General features: G+C 37.3%; 1 protein-coding gene and 1 long non-coding RNA gene across 3 annotated transcripts in view; both read left to right on the top strand.

The window, feature by feature from the left end:
* The first annotated feature begins 311 nt into the window (after nt 1-311).
* LOC147171862 (zinc finger protein 516-like) overlaps nt 312-17,263 on the top strand; it is a 68,483-nt gene continuing 51,531 nt past the window's right edge. For both annotated transcript variants that reach the window (XM_086078870.1, XM_086078871.1), the window contains exon 1: nt 312-746. The gene's annotated coding sequence lies outside the window, so the exon portion shown is untranslated. The remainder of the gene's footprint in view (nt 747-17,263) is intronic.
* LOC147171863 (uncharacterized) overlaps nt 13,821-17,263 on the top strand; it is a 6,300-nt gene continuing 2,857 nt past the window's right edge. The window contains exons 1-2 of the long non-coding RNA XR_015095400.1: nt 13,821-17,002; nt 17,094-17,256. This is a non-coding gene — a long non-coding RNA (uncharacterized LOC147171863). The remainder of the gene's footprint in view (nt 17,003-17,093; nt 17,257-17,263) is intronic.

Below are 17,263 nucleotides of genomic sequence, written 5' to 3'. Positions count from 1 at the left end.
CAAACTTTGTGTGCTTGTTCTCCATTACAGCGTCAAGTCTCACTCAGGGCTCCTTTCAATTTGTGAGACATTCATGGACTCACTGCAAACTGCGACATTTTCAAGTTGACAACAACTCATACAAACGTTTCGTCACAAAGTCAACTTTAGTTACAAATCTACTGTCTTTGAATACAACACCAAAAAAACGAACAAAACAAAAAGAACAACAACAACATCTAGATAGCTGATGTAGCCTATAGTGATACTACTATGTACAATTTTTAGTCACCCACTGTGAGGGCATAGAGAAGAGAGGAAATAATTGCAATTCTTGCCGACATAACTAATGTCAAGCACAGTCTAATCAACGGTCCGATTGCTCAGTGTGCAATTTATTTCAGACATACAAGTAACGGCATCTTCGACGCTTCTGCTGCAGCTCACTTGAAGAAATTGAACTTTCCGTAGGGTCAGTGAAGGCAGCACCGGTGAAACGACAGAGACCAGGGAGACACACACAAGAGTGGAGTGAGAGAGGAACCTGTACTCTTCCACAACATAAGGAGACAGGAATCCACAACAGATAAGAATATTTTTTGCTCGATTTCTACAAAGTAGGCTGTCAAAGGCTTCAAGGGAAGACACATAATACTGTAATCCATGTATACCTTGGCTGGATCCGGACTCTTGACATCTGCTTTTTGGAGCGGCGCACCGGTCTTTTTGTGTGTGCGTGTGTTGGGGCTTCAACGGTGTTTCAACTGGTAAGGAAGTGACTGCAGATATTTATTTGTTATTTTGATGGTGTGTTTGCTGCGCTGCTGCCGTTAGCCTGACGTTTCGCTTCGAGCGTCTACTTCCTTTTAACAAGTCATTTCCTATACGAGTGAGAAACAAAAGTGCATTTACTACAGTAGAGATAAATACTAATTTTGAGCAATGCTTGGCTGATAGGAAACTGGAACTTCACTGAACAAGAGCAAACAATCAGTTTACACCGTTGTGTATCTAAGTTATGATATTAGAGCAATAGTGCAAACGAACAGAAGGAAAGCACACACACTTGGTCAAGTTAAAAATAAATGCAAGGTCTTAATAACAGTTGACGATTAAATATACTCTTTATGTGGCCGCATCCTCCCTCCGGGGCAGATTTATCATAATAGTTATGTAAAATAGAAGGGAGAACGAGAAAAAGCTTGTGCGCGTGCGCGTGCATGCATGCCAAAGCAGTTCCACTGGATGTTGTTTTACAGTTAATCTAACAAGAATTATCAAGAATCTAGGCGTGTCCAATTTTTGTGTTGTTGGAATTTTTGTTGAGTAGCCTTTATGACACGCACTCAAACATACGCGCGCGCATTTTACACACTCAAAACAACAATAATGCAAAAATAACAATTCAAGTACCGGTAGCCTCCTACATGTTTATTTGTGATCTCCTTTACCTGAACTTGGTGTGAGAAGTAGTAAGTTTATTTATTATCTTCACTGTAAGGAGAGAAAAGAAGGAGGGAGCCTGTGTAGCTTCGTAGACAGGATTACATGTAGATCTCAGACACTATTTGATGCTATTTTTTTCCTTCCATCGACAGGCAGCTGCTCTCACTGTGTAATCACAAAACAACCTGCCACACGACACACCAGTAATTTATGATTTATCGCAGCCAATGTGACTGAGTCAATGACAGTCATGACCGCGGTCATGTTTAGTCAGTCGCCAAGCTTTATGGAAAATGTGAAGGACTAGATTGGGATATTTTACATCTTTAAATGTGATTCAGTTAAAAAACACATACAATGGACACAGTATTTTCCTGCAGTGTTGTTTTCTCAGGTGTCTCCATAACACAGTGCTTGTTAAGCATTGTGAAGATAGAGACTTTAGTAAAAGAAAGGAATATTACACATTCGACTAAAGCTTTTTGTGGTGACAAGTTGACTAATAACCAAAAGTCAATGCCACTGTTTGTTTTAGAATCAACTTTTTAAAGAACGCAACTTGATGTTTTAAGATGTGGACCTGAATGATGTGTGACGTTATCTTCCACTATTGTGTCATATAAACATATTTCGGTTTTGACAGTGGAACCGTTTGTCTTTTGTAAGTAGCGTGTGGGCTTATCATGAACTTTCAACTCTGTTATGACTCTTTTCCACAGACCTGACTTTTGTAGAGCTACCCCCCACCCCCCAACACTCCCACCCCCACTCACCCACAAACTTACGCAAACAGATTTTGTCGCTGTGTGAAGTTTCTTACATAGTTAATATCATTTTCTTTCAGCAAGAGAGCATTTTAGTGATGTGTCAAGAAACAATGAGGACAAGGCAGGGCTTTGTGATGGTAGAAATGCATGTTTAACCCATGTGAATGAATGGAGCCTCACATTCCAGAGCGGCAGCCCCTTTGCTGAACGGCTGCACTAACCGCTGTTTTCATTACTCATTCATTACTACCTTGTGTCTTTATCAGTAGTCATTTACCTTTGAGGATCTTGACTATTGCAAGACAACAAAATAACATGTCTATGGTGATATTACAGTAGAGGGAAGTTTTCCAACAAACTTTGTGTCTGGTAACTATAGCATACATTTGACTCCTAATCAAAGCCCATACAGCCATGCAAACCCCCTCCCCATTTCATTTACTTGTATGCAGGCTTGTATAAAGTACTTGATTGAAAGTGCACATTTTCTTAGTTAGTCACCTTGTAGAAGATAACTTAATAGTCTATTTCGCATTTCCTGTGCTTTAAAAGTCATTTTATGACATTAAAGATGCCTAAATATTGGAAGTATGAGAGTGTTTTTTAAGTGAGTGGTTAATTTTTTTAAATAATTTTTACTTATTTTGATTTAGTTTTTACTTAATTTACGTCAGTGGTGTCATTAGTTCAAGACCTGTGTGTTTGCTAATGAGCGCCACTGGCATTTGCTGACCTCAAGCCGAAAAAAGGGGACAGAAAGCACACTACCAGTGTGGAGGCTTTCTTATGACCTGCGTCTCATTTTCAGGACCTCCCTCTACCGGTATCCTCGCCACTTCAGTATAGGCATGACTATTCTTCCGCTTTGCACTAAGCGTTTATCTGGTTGTCCATACAGCTGGGCAATAAATCACATTAATTTAATTAATCGTCATTTTAAAAATCGAATGGTGGAAAATTAGCTAAATTGTGAAATTGAGGTGCATATAAATATTTAACATTTATTATAAATTACATATAAATTAAAATATATTAAATATAATAATAGTAATAAATATTTAAAAATATATTAATATATTATATATTACATTTTTAAATAAATAAATAAAAATAAATTATTAATGTTATGTTAAAACTTATTTAAAATTGTCATACGGTGTCTGAACATTTTGCACAGGAATCATTTTTGAATAAGTGAAACCTTTAAATGTTCATTAGGTTTATTAGTTAAATTAAAATCTATTAAAATTGTAATCGTCCAGACTGACTGAAAAAAGTCACAATTTTATTTTTTGGCCATATCGCCCAGCCCTAGTTGTTCCTGATCTCAACTTTCTCGATTGATCGTTTTGGCCTTTGAAATTCACTTTACGACACTTCAAAATCATCAATACTAGGAAAATATATACCACACAGCTCTCCTGACTCTATTATGATACAAGGTCTGCTGTCTATTTTGCATTGATGGCATTGATCCTCTGCTGCATGGTGGGGTTTTCCCCTCTTAAAGGGCAATCTCACTGCGCTAACCTAGAAGCACCAAGACCCTCCCTGGATTAAATAATAAAAGAGCCCTCCATGGGAAACACGGCTTAATGCCATGGAATGAAAATTTGATGCATCTACCACCTTACAACTTGTGTGTGCTGTATACAGTAGTGTGTGTAACTGTACTACATCATCCTTAGATAGCAAATTTTGGAAACTGTATTAACAGGTAATCTCTTTATTTGGGTCGCATCTGCCCCCTCCCCTTGCATAACTTATGCAAGGAAGTCAGGTAGTACACTGTAAAGTCGCATTGCTGTGCTGTCTAAATTAAAGTCCAAGAAATTGATGCAGTAATCAGAGGCTTATTATAGCAGAGGGTTTGGAGTTGCTGGGTGGCAGGGGAGGAGCTGCTGCGGGGATTCAGGCACAGGCACATTTTAGTCTTCGCACTTGCTGGCAGGGAGGGGAAAGAGGAATGTGTTGTGTCGGTCCCAATTGTTGATAATACTACTATTGTTTAGTCAGTGCGGCCAAAAGTTGAACGTTAGCTCTGGAATGATCTTAAACAGTGGGGCAAGGAATCCACTCAAATGAATTTAGTTTGTACAAACAATGAGTTGACTTATTTTCCTCATACTGCATGAAAGAGGGAGGAGCAAAATGAGTAGTTCATATTGTTAGTGTTTTTTCTTTGATGAGTTATGCTTAACAATTATTTTGGGGAATTAGTGCAGCATTTAGATGTTTTGTTTATGAAGTTTTGGATGAAGAACAAAAACAGCTATACCGTTTGTGAGAGAATAATTAAAAAAAATAACATGTGAATGCTGAATTAGCTTTTTTTTAAGTGTCTTTAATTACAAAACAGATCACATTTACTAGCCAACATGAAAACAAACAGTGGGTCTGAACAAACCTAAGCATAGTTTAGGATAAGAGTACTTTTTTTTTTTCAAGGGAAGAAACCAACCTTTGTGATTGTATTCAGTGTTACTTTAAACAAATGAATCAAAACAACCAATAAAAAAAGAATAATACCAGTGTTATTTATTCCTTACCAAATGTGTTTTGGCAATTCTATTCCTGTCTAATGCACTAAAGGCTACATTAGCGTATCAGCTTTATACACATCCATTATTGTGTAATATTACTAATTAAATGCAAAACACTGAAACACAGCATCAATTAGGAAATAAGGGCACAGTCTGAACATGTGGTTTTGGTCTCATCTGTCACATACCAAAAAGCAGTGTATGCATGTTTTGAGCACAGCTACTCATTGTTGATTTTCGTAGGTAACAGGCATCATTTAGGAAGGAACCTAAGCAATGAATGTGGCCTATTATACTGTAGCTAACTGCATTGATCCAGTTTTATTTGCATCCTGTGCAATATAATTGTAACATAACAGCCATTTACTATTATCTTACTTTTATTGGCATGCCTCATTAACACCTCTGATGACAGAGAAGTATGTTTAAAGTGAGCAATGCTTATTTGAGCTATGCTGATGTTTTCCACAGTCATCTGCACCTTAGTGTGGGTGTGAATTTGACATGTTTGCGGTTTGAACACTCTACAAATAACCTCAATGGAATAACTCGCCTGGCGAGCACACAATTTCCACTCTTATGACTATGGCTATACTTAAGATACATGTATTTATGGTAACTTAAGATACATGTATTCATGATAACGGCACAGGAGATGACCCTTAGTGAGTGGATGATAATCTGATGATAATTGCTAAGTATCAACCCCATTTATCATTGTAGTGTTTGTTTCAAGTTGCGACATCTACAAGGGATGAACTTGTGTTGTAACTTGTGATGCAAGCTCCTTGTCAGCCTGTGACGAGAAATACTTTGTGTTATTTGATTGCATAAAATTACATTTTAAAAAGGGGACAATCTTACATTGATCACCTTCAATCTACATTACCTATCACTAACACTGCTGATTTATTGTCATGCAACATTATTAATCATACAGTGAAATAGTAATTGTGACCACAGAGCAGGCATTTGAATGTAAAGGATTAATTAACTCATTCACTCCCAGCCATTTTCACTGAAGCAACCCCCTTCGCTCCCGACTGTTTTACTGGATTTTGACTGATTTGGCAAGGCCCACAGAACATTATGTTCTATTGCTATAAAAACATGGAACCTACCAAAAGAAAGATTGGAGTCTCTTCTTTCATCAGGAAAAAAAGGATATTACTATCTGTTTCCGTTTTGCGGCAATTAGCATTAGAATATAGCCAAGTTTTTTATCATTATTCACAAACCTGTTTAAACACTGGGAAAAAGAGCTTGTTGCAACATGGCCCTGGCTGATCTCTTATACTCTGCTGCCACCTGCTGGCCGTTTTTTGTAATAACTACCATTGCTTTAAGCGTCCTCTTCAGGTCAGAGGCTGCATCAAAGTCTTCTGTATGGTCTAGTATTAAAAAAAACAGAAATACATCTTTGGGAGCATGGTAATATTTAATATAGAACGTATTCATACATTTTTTTGGAGGAAATTAGTTAAAGGGGAATTCAACCCCAAAATTTGCTTTATGATTAAAATTGTCCACCCGTTTTTATACATCTCAGGGAGGCGGCCATTTTGCCACTTGTTATCGACTTAAAATGACATCGCAGTTACTCAGGGCTTAGGTAACGACCACTCACAGCTCAGCTGTTTTCTGAAGCTGAGCTGTGATTGGTCGTTACCTGAGCTCTGAGTAACAGAGATTTCATTGACCCTGCCTTCCCGTGCTATGGGAAAGATGGACCTTACCACTCGGAAACTCCTAAGTACGATCTGTTCTGATCATGTGATTTTTGTTGTTTTAGCAAAATTGTGTATGCTACGTAAACAACCTGCTGTGCTAGCGGACGTTAACGCCATTATAAGTGTTAATATTTCTTGCCATTCACAAAACCTTCGGCGCTCTCCGCCATGTTGAAACTTGAATAGTTCTCTCAACTCGGAAACTCTGGTGTCAAAATAAATTCCCAGTCGTCCAGTAGAAAATACGACATGAGGGGGCGTTCACGTGCAATTTTCTACTCGACATGTGGTATTTACCATAATTTCGATACCACATGAAGGCAGCATTATAGTCAACAACAAGTGACAAAAGGGCCGCCTCCTTAAAGGGCCGCCTCTTTAGATGGATTTTTTTAAAGTGGATTTTGCGGCTAATTTCATATTCCACAAAAAATATTAATCAGAATGTTTAGATTAGTGGGGGCAAATACAACATATTAATGTAAAGAAGATTTTTGGGTTGACTTTCTCTTTAACCGTGCTAATCAGTTTTAGATGATATATATAATAGATTTCAGCCTGCATCTATGACCAGCGCATGGCATTGTTGCGGTGATTGCTGCAGGATTAAAGGAGAGAAATAAGCCTAGCTGGGGGAGAACCACGTGGCTGTGATCAGGGATTGAAAGAGAGCGATAGAAGGGGAGAGCGGCCAGGGGAAGGAACAGCACTCCACATCCAGTCCAGTTGTCACTGCCGTAGACTTGATTGATCCACTGCTTTGCACATGCACGTATGCATAAACCCTGTATCGGTTTACATTGAGAAAATGAATCTGAAAACAATACATTTTGTTTCATTTTCTCTTCTGATCACAAAATTAGTTAATATATAATAAAACAAGCTCACAATGTTTTAGATGAAAGCTTTTAGTACGTCTCTTTATCCTTTTATTATATTTAAAATGATTGCCACCAATCAGGAAAGAGCAGGTGGAGATCCCCCATAACACCCACCACTCCCTAACCCCTCCCCCACAACAAAGAATATTAAAAGTTCTAATCAGTTTATATCTTTAGCGTATCATATAGATAAATGAAATGATATTTAGCAATGTTTTGTCTTGTTGTTCATAAGTGGGGGCACACGAGTCCATATATATTTAGGATGGCCCTTCTTAGGGATGCGACATGGCACCTAAACTTAATCCAAACTCACAGCAGCCCAGAGGGCAATAAGGGTGAGTGGGGGTTGGAGGAACAAATTCTTAAGCAGAGAGGCTCACGCTTTTTTTGCGTCTGCCGCTTTGTTGCACTTGATAAACACACTTTTTAAACGATCAATAAAATGCCCCTTGTGATGAACAAATGTGGCTTTTGTTCTATAAATTATATATTGTTTGAAATGAAGATGTACAGTAGTAAGTACCAATAGTGAGGTTGCCATTTCCTGTTTCATAGCAGTTTTAGACAGTTTTACACTGCTTGTATGCCTCACTATTTCACAGATACAGACAGTTGAAACAAAATTTTGGGTAGCTCATAAAGCTAAGTCATAGCAAAAGTTACCACAAGTCACTTTTTATATCTTACAGAACTGTTGTTGTATTGATCAAATCAAAGATTATTGTGAAAATACAGGGAGTCCTCGAGTTACGTCGCCTGTGACCTACGTCGCCTGTGACTCGTCCGTAGCACCGTCTTTTTCGTTAATTTCCCACAGTAATCACGCCATTTTAAAGTTTTTTAAAGTTGTGTCCATCAGCAAGTCGGCTCGCCATCAGGCGCGTCACATTTCCGTGTTTAAGTTTGAATTATCTCCACTCTTCCGTTCGTCAGCAATGAATGTCCGTGTGGAAACACAAAATATTGGTTCCGGCACTTCTGTGTTGCGCAAATATGTTTTTTAAAATTACTGTACAAAGTATTTTGATGTAAATATCAACTTTAACGGGGAAATCCGATTTAAGTCGAAATTCGGGTTACATCACCAGCGTAGGAACGGAACTCCGCCGTAACTTGAGGACTCCCTGTATATGTATGTGCTCAAGAGCTAGTTAGGACGTTTTCAAGACCAGATATCATCATCATTATTATTATTATTATTGAAATAATATCTTGGTATCCTGGGTATTTCTCTTAATATATGCGTTCATGCTACAGCAACTATACTTCTACCACTACTGTAGTCACCCTTTAAATATGAACATAACTTAATAAACAAAAAATACAGTATACGCCACACTGTCTCTTCCCATAATCCTTCAGTCAACTCTCTTATTTAGGCTCGTAAGAAGATGGTTGTAGTGCAGATTGAAGGCCAATGATGTTGCCTGTCTAACTAACTTAGGGAAACAAGCTGGAAATGTCTCCAGGCTACCGCAGCTAATCATTCAGTCCACAGAAGAACTAATCGTTAGCACCCGATGTCAGCCTAACCTTGCCATGATGCTTTTTAGTGGATGTGTGCATGCATGAGTGCATCTGTATATGAGAAAACATGTGAACAAAAAATTGGACCTCATCCAACTATTCCCTTGTATGAGAATCCCCACCCCAAAAAACCTATTGCAAATGCTGATTATTAAATAATTTACAGAAGCTTAACCATTTGAAAAAGACGACACACACAATGCATGCAAAGTATAATTCATACTGTGGCTACTTGGTTTCACCTGTGTTTTGCCATTGATGTTTTCCAATCAGCTTTCGTGCCACGCGTGTCTTGGTGTTGCAAGATCTTAATCTAAATATAAGCATTATTTATTTTATTTTGTAAACAAGAATTATAAATAAACGAACATAGTTTTTTTTTTCTACACATCAGACTTTAATTAATGCCTAAGAACATAGTGATGTAGCAATTTTGGCTGACTATCAAGGAAATGAAACATGTACATCTAAGCTACCGCAAGACAACTCTACAAAAGATGTACTTTAGCTCCAATATTGTGTTTTGGGGGTTGCTTTTTGCTATTCACCCCAGTTCCCAGCTGCCTGTCTGTCTGTAGCTTGGGGGCCTTGCAGTCAAACTACACAGGAAAGAAGAGACCAAAGACAGGGAGCCTTTTAGTAGAAGCCCCCCACCTCCCCACCTCCACCGCAGCACACACAACCCCACATCCACCATCAGCACCACCACCACCTTTCCCAGTGGCTCTTAAATCTTTTCTAAAGAATTCCCCAGCACACTTACGCCCTCCCTTCAGCTATCCCCTTGGCCTCCATGCCCTGTTCCCACATTGTATCCAGATGTGAGGATGATCGCTGGGGAGAGAAAGCCCAAGGCAAGGCCCACTGTAATGACCACCACTTTTTTATGTCAATATTTTCTTATATTTTCCCATTACTTTATTTTCGATAGGCACATACCACCTAAATTATTAAAATTTCATATTCTTCTTTTTCATTTTCTTCTAATAAAAGAATTGTAGTTTGGTGCTGACTTTGGGTGTATTGGTAATGTTGGAGCAATGAGCGTCATTCACTACTAAATTGCAGAAATACTCTTCATACTTAACGCTCACGCAAAATCACCATGGGATTCACAACATGAGTACAATGAACCCCATTTTCATGATGAATTACAATTCATTCTAAATGACAGTGCATCCAGTTTGTGGTTCTTGTCACTGCCATACTTAGTATTTCTGATGACTGTTTTCAGTAAGCATCATTTGAAGCTTTGGAAAGCTTTTTTAAAATTATTATTATTATTTTTTTAACCCTTCTTCTAACTAATACCCTTGAACAATGAGATCTCTATGATGCTGCAAAAGCTCTCTGCAAACCATGGCTTGTTTTGTAAGATGTGACTACAAAAAATAGCAGGAAAAGCCCACTAGAATACCTGGACTTTTTGAGGGGTTGACGGCGCTGACGCTGTTTTTTTACAAATGTATTTATTACCTCACTGTTTTATCAAAAATTTGCATTACAATATTGTCTTTGTAAAAGCAGAATTCACAGCAATTCTATTTGATCTCTTAATGTGTACTTACCTATGTGACAGATACAAAGAAACTGCGGACATTTTGAGGCATTTAATAAAGATTGAGTTTTTTTTGTCAACTCTGTATTCACAATCTCAACCATCCTTACAAATTAGCCAAGATACTAGAAGCAATAATCATGACTACTTGACTGTGTTTTTACACTACCTGACTGACTACAAAATGAACTTTTGAATTGTAAGTCAGTGTGCCTGCCTCCCCCCTCATTATATTAAAGGATGTCTGGAAAAAGCTACTCAAGATTTCCTTATACTGGACTGATGTAGACATGTCAGTGACTCAATACTGAGGGATTACAAAAGTGGGATTACAAAATAGGATCTATGAGAACTGTCTGGTCAGTGTGCCATTTCAAAGTATAAATAAAAATAAGGTCAAAATGTAATTTTCCTCTACTTCTATTGCTCTATTTTATATATATATATATATATATATAATTAATTAATTTTAATTACCATAAAAGCGGGAAGAAATGTTAACTTAATAGAAATATGGTTACAATAAAATGCACAATAAAATATTAATTTTTCTAATTTTTCATACTCTTGTTAACATAAGTGGGAAGAAATGTTAACGTAATAGAAACATGGTTGCATTTCTTAGTCACTGATACAGTAAGTTCATAGCAATTCATAAAATTGAGAGAAAGCCCAAGGCAAGGCCCACTGTAATGACCACCACTTTTTTATGTCCATATTTTCTTATATTTTCCCATTACTTTATTTTCGATAGGCACATACCACCTAAATTATTAAAATTTCATATTCTTCTTTTTCATTTTCTTCTAATAAAATAACTGTAGTTTGGTGCTGACTTTGGGTGTCTTGGTAATGTTGGAGCAATGAGCGTCATTCACTACTAAATTGCAGAAATACTCTTTAATTTGATTTACAATTAAATGTACAATATTTCCCCCCCTCCTAATTTTTCATACTCTTGTTAACATAAAAGCGGGAAGAAATGTTAACTTAATAGAAATATGGTTACAATAAAATGCACAATAAAATATTTTTTTTCAAATTTTTCATACTCTTGTTAACATAAGTGGGAAGAACTGTTAACGTAATAGAAACATGGTTGCATTTCTTAATCACTGATACAGTAAGTTCATAAAAATTCATAAAATTGTTTTAAATTGGAAAATATGTACTGTACTGTAAAAAAACGAGTGTGACATTGATTTGTGTTGGTCATTTTTCTGTCACTACATGGCATAATGGCGTTTGTAAGACAATGGTGACAGCTCAGTGCTTTTTTCTTTTCATATTAAGAGCTGATACATTTTTAAAATAAAGTAACTTGTGAAATTCTGCAAATTTTTTTACATTGTAAAAAACAACTTGACCCCAGTCCCCACAAATATATGCATGCTTTTATCTTGTTAATTTCAATACGGATGCACATTGTTAAATGACGTAACTTTACTGCATACGAACCAGACAAGACCATTGTTTTCTTTTCATATTAAGAGCGTTCTAAAAAATGTTTTACATGAATGAACCTGCGAAATTCTGCAAATTTTTAAAATGATAAAATACAACATGACGCCAGTCCCCACAAATATATGCATTCTTTTATTACTGCTAAATTGTGTTATAGTGACTTCTTTGAACAACGTTGAATGCTTTTATTTTGTTAAGTTCTCGGATTCACATTATAAAGTGACGCTCATGCTTTACTGCAATGAACCAGAAGATGATATCAATGTTACACTCAACGAGCTATTTTCTGGAGTTGCTGAATAAAATACGCCTCACATCAAAAGATCAAGTGGCTTGGAGTCACTCCAGGTGACAAAACAGCATCCATTCGACTCTTGGCTCTCACAGGGGTTGAGAGCTGTAGCAACCTCTTGGAGAGCTGTAGCAACCTAGCTCTGTGCTAATCGTTAACACCGGCGTTTACTGAGTGCGTTCTGTCAAAGCAGGGAATCGGTGGAAGTGCTACACAGTCCAAATGGCTCCTCCACTTGAACATTGTGTATTGTAGCTCCAGTGCAGTACACAGCATTTCTATTGGGTAATTTTGACGTGAACCTTTCTGCTGCATCGCAACTGGAATTCCCTTATTAGTAGAGGCTTTCCAAATAAGGGGCGGTCGTTAAAAAAATGTGTGCTGATAAATCACATTATGAGATGATTTGGTTTCTTGATCAACACACAAAAAAATAATAATTCAGGATTCAAGGAATACACAAAACAGTTTGACAGCTCATACTCTCATCTAATTATCTTTCCATTTAAACTTGACGAAAATTAGTGATGCACCGAATATTCGGCCACCAAAAATTTTCAATCGAAAATGCCCAAAATAGGCATTCGACATTCGGCCGAAATACAATTCAAGCTGAAAGAATATGTCTGAAAGACGATGTTGTGGTGACGCAAGCAAAAAAAAAAAAGAAAGAAAAAAAAAACTCGCTGCGAGTGTCTGTTTGAATTTTAACACCAAACACAGGGAGTGAGTGTCCACCTTGCTGCTCACTGGCCACCGGCAGCTTCATTGTGCACACCGGAGAAGGAGAGGGTCGCTTGGTAAACTGTCAAAAAAGAGAGCGCTGCCGAGTACTGCACTACAGGTGAGCCACTCTTTCTCCTGCAGCACCTTCCTTTATTTCTTTGATGAGAGCCCCTCGAGCGCTTCCACTTTTTCACTTACATTCTGGTGGTCATGCTAAATACTTTAGCTAATGTTAGCACTATTGCTATCAACAGTTTTAAACAAGTAAACACTTAGCACTATCTAATACACATCTGTACAGGACGCCGTGTGTGACTTTGCAGTCCGTAAAATGCCCGTGCTAAATAGGCCTAAATGTTTTATAATAATATTATAATTTTAATTAATTACAATAAATGCAATGATAATACAAAATTGGCATAATTTTTTTGGGCCAAGCGTTTCTCATTTTCGTTTTTCGGTTTCTGCCCCAAAAAATTTCATTTCGGTGCATCCCTAATGAAAATCTAATGCTTTCATTCTAGCTAACTCTGATCATCTAATCCCTGTCTGCTGAATTCTATTTAAAGAGCATATCTGCTAATCCCATCAGATTATACCTGACCAACCCAACAAAATCAGACAATTAGTAGTCCAAAGGAGGGCAGTGAAAGGTAATCTTCCCTCAAAACCACCCTTGTAAGTGAGATATGAGTCATTTATGATAACATAATCACATACATTTAGCCCCGTACACGAGAGAGAGCCTATACTCAGATAGAAAATAGTGGAATTAAACTCCCCATCCAAATATGTTCTTCTGTGGGGGTTGAAATCTGCATTATGTCGGCTTTTTTAGTCCTCTATACTCATGCAACTAACTACACGCACTGTGCACGTCCTAATGTTATATGTTGTCTTCATTGTGAGAACTGAGACACAAGTCCCACAAGCAGCTGGTAGGCCAGAATTTAAATACCTGGGCAAGTGTCTCCACAGGCATCATTACCCCAGATAGATCTGAGGTGGAGATTGATGTGCTGTGCGTGTATGTGTGGATATTTGTATCCAGGGTTTTAGCCTGAGAGAGAGAGAGAAAACTTTACATTTGAGACCAAAAATGTTTTTGTGACAAAATTAATCTTTTCAGTTTGGAATATTTAATATTGACCCCCCCTTTTCAATAAAATTTGCTTGTACAGTACATCATGCAACGTGGTCAAGGTAAAAGACCTGCTTATGCAGTTGTACTTTTATAGTACTACTTTTATCATACATATATACACTGTATTTATGGAACATCGAAACTATAACACTACATACTCACACAACCACTCTAGTTTTATGTTTAATGCATCATTTAACTGAACAAATTTAATGAATAAGATTAAATAAATTGTATGAGAATTTATTTACATAACAAGACAAATCAGAGTGAGAAGCATTCTAACGCAAAGTGAAGGTTCATGTTGTTGCCATTAAATAATTACTGTGACATGGTTTTGACAATGAAGAACAGATGCTCTCACTGATTTATCCTATACTTACAGAAGTCCCCATTTTTATTAACCATATCATAAAGTAAAACTGTGTGTGTGTGAGTGTGTGTGTGTGTGTGTGTGTGTGTGTGTGTGTGTGTGTGTGTGTGTGTGTGTGTGTGTGTGTGTGTGTGTGTGTGTGTGTTTGCCTTTGTGTATTATGAGGACATGTCACCTGAATACACGCAACACTGCGAGGACATTTTGAATTATGAGGACACAGCCCATGTCCTCATAATTCATTCAATGCAGAAGTGCTTCTAGGGCTGTAGAAGGCTTAAATCCAAAGTTTTAGCCAATGTCCTTGTAAACCATAATTACATGAATTTGTGTATTTTTGTGTATTTGATGACGCCCCCTGTAGGAAGGTCCTCGTAATGCACCACTTCATGAATTATTCACACCAGTGTATATTTCACAGCATTTGATTGGCTGACCGTCACCTGTCCCCACAATTACGCACATGTCCCCATAATTCAGTTTTTTCTCAAAATGCTGTGTATTGTGAATGTTTGTCTGTAGACGCAGAGCCTTTTTTTTTTTTGCAGCCACCAATTCCTAAGTAGATCAATTAAATAATGAAATACACTATGACATTTAATTATATATTTCAGCATTTAATTCTTGCAGTGGTTGTTTATTTGAAAATATACAATGGTTAACAGCTGTTTATCACATCACTTTGAACAGCTGGAGGCAGAGACAGAGAAACTGTCAGTGCCGTATATTGATTCATCATTTAACATCCCACCCTGCCTTTACAATGTAACATCTTTCTGTACACCAGTGGCCAAATGTTTTGAGAATGACATTGATTTTCTAAAAATCTCCAGTGCTGACTTATTATTATTGTTTTTTTATGATGGCAATTTGCATGTACTCCAGAATGTTATAGTGATTAGATGAATTGCAAAGTCCCTATTTGCCATGAAAATTAAAGTAATTTCCTTTAGTGACCTTACAAACTTTAAGTGAAGAAGGCTTCAGGGCACCCAAGAAAATCCAGCAAATGCCAGGACTATCTCCCAAAGTTGATTCAGCTGCGGGATAAGGACATCACCACCAGTGTAGAGCTTGCTCAGGAATGGCAGTAAGCAGGTATGAGTGCATCTACACCCATGGTGAGGGAGTAAGACTTTTGGAGGATGGCCTGGTGTGACCAGTGAAAAGGGGATTCCATAAATACAGACCAAAATAAGAAAAAAAGAGTTGAAGTTATTTTCTCTGATTAACCCCCTTTCCAAATGTTTGGGGCATCCGGAAAAATGCTTGTCTGGAGAAGAAAAGGTGAGCGCTACCATCAGTCCTGCTTCATGCCAAAAGGAAAGCATCATGTGACCATTCATTTGCAGGGTTGCTTCTCAGCCAAGGAATTGGGCTCGCTCACAATTTTGCCAAAAAACACATGCATCCATTACTAAAGTATAGTACTAAAACATCCTCGGACAGCAACTGTATGACAGCAGCAAGGTTATTTTATTTACTAAGGCAAAAAAACATTTTCGTTAATGAAAAAAAAAACATTTTTAAAAAACTGAAACTGAAATCACATTTTATGATTACAAAATGATCTATAATTCTAGCAATAATATCCTTTGTTTTCGTCTGTGGTAATTCATTTAATATATGAGCCTTTGGGGTTCATTTTAAATGTGATCTATTTTTTTTTATTGACACTGTAAATCATAGAACAATAGCCACTCTTATCAACAGTTCATAATCCAACGACTGAACCAATTTGTTGATTTGAACGGGATTTATTATATTGCCCTGAGTACGGAAGTGACGTCATCTAGCAGCCCCGATAGAGAACCGCCCCCGGCTCTATTTACTTCACGAGATGTGATGGCGTGTAGCTGTGCTAATGAGGTAGGTTTGAAGCTCGAATTTTTCCTGTTGTTGTTGGTCGCTTGTGTACATTGCTCCCTCTTTCGCGAAAATGATTTATAATGCAAGTCCAGTGTAAGTGCAGCTAAGCTTACGTTAGCATACCTAACCATCTGTTGATTATGAAGGATGCAGCTAATTATTTAGAATTGCTACGCTTCTGTTAGCGACGGTTAGCATAGCAGAGCTAACCGTCTGTTGAGTAAGATGAATGCTAATTGCAATTTTTAAGAGGAAAGCAATAACAGGCTGGTTTTTGATGTGAAAATATACAATGGCTTAGTATTACCAGTACAGTATAAATGAAGTATTGGTAAATTGCTGCATTTGTGTTTACTTAAATTTGTTCTTTCAATAGAAATATTTCAGTAAAGTCTGTTAGTGTTCATTACATTTAATTTATGCAAATATTTAGCAGAGCTGTGCTATCCACTGTATTTTATTTTCGTTGGCACATTTACTGCACAATGAAAGTCAACTTCAAGACATCTGCACCAAGTTACCTATCAAACTGATTGAAACTCATTTTTTTCTATAGCTTTAGATCATTATCTTCAGTGAGACATGTCAGTCATGAGGCCACAGAGGGCAAAAGTTAAACCCAAAGAAGAGGTAGCATACTTTTCATCCTTAGGTAAAGACAAGAATGGCTTCACCATAAAATATATTAATTAATTCAAAGGTGAGTATTGGTAAAATATTCTTTAGTATGGGTCTAGTTTTCATTATTGTTATAATGAAATATTTCTGTTGTATCCTTTTTTCTTTGTAAGGTCGAGGAGTGTTCAGTTCCTGCTCCTTTCAGAAGAGAGACTTTCCTACTGAATATCGAGGAGAAGTTCTAAGCAAACAGGAACGTGAAAACAGGCTGAGAGTGTATCATGATGCCCGGAAGGTTTTCATGTTTGAATTTCGCTACAATGGAAAAACACTATGGTATGTT

This window comes from Leptonotus elevatus, chromosome 6 (assembly GCF_054856555.1).
Source record: "Leptonotus elevatus isolate MCC_2025b chromosome 6, RoL_Lele_1.0, whole genome shotgun sequence".
Taxonomy (NCBI): domain Eukaryota; kingdom Metazoa; phylum Chordata; class Actinopteri; order Syngnathiformes; family Syngnathidae; genus Leptonotus; species Leptonotus elevatus.
The sequence above is the reverse complement of the archived record's forward strand: the minus strand, read 5'-3'. Positions and strand labels throughout refer to the sequence as shown.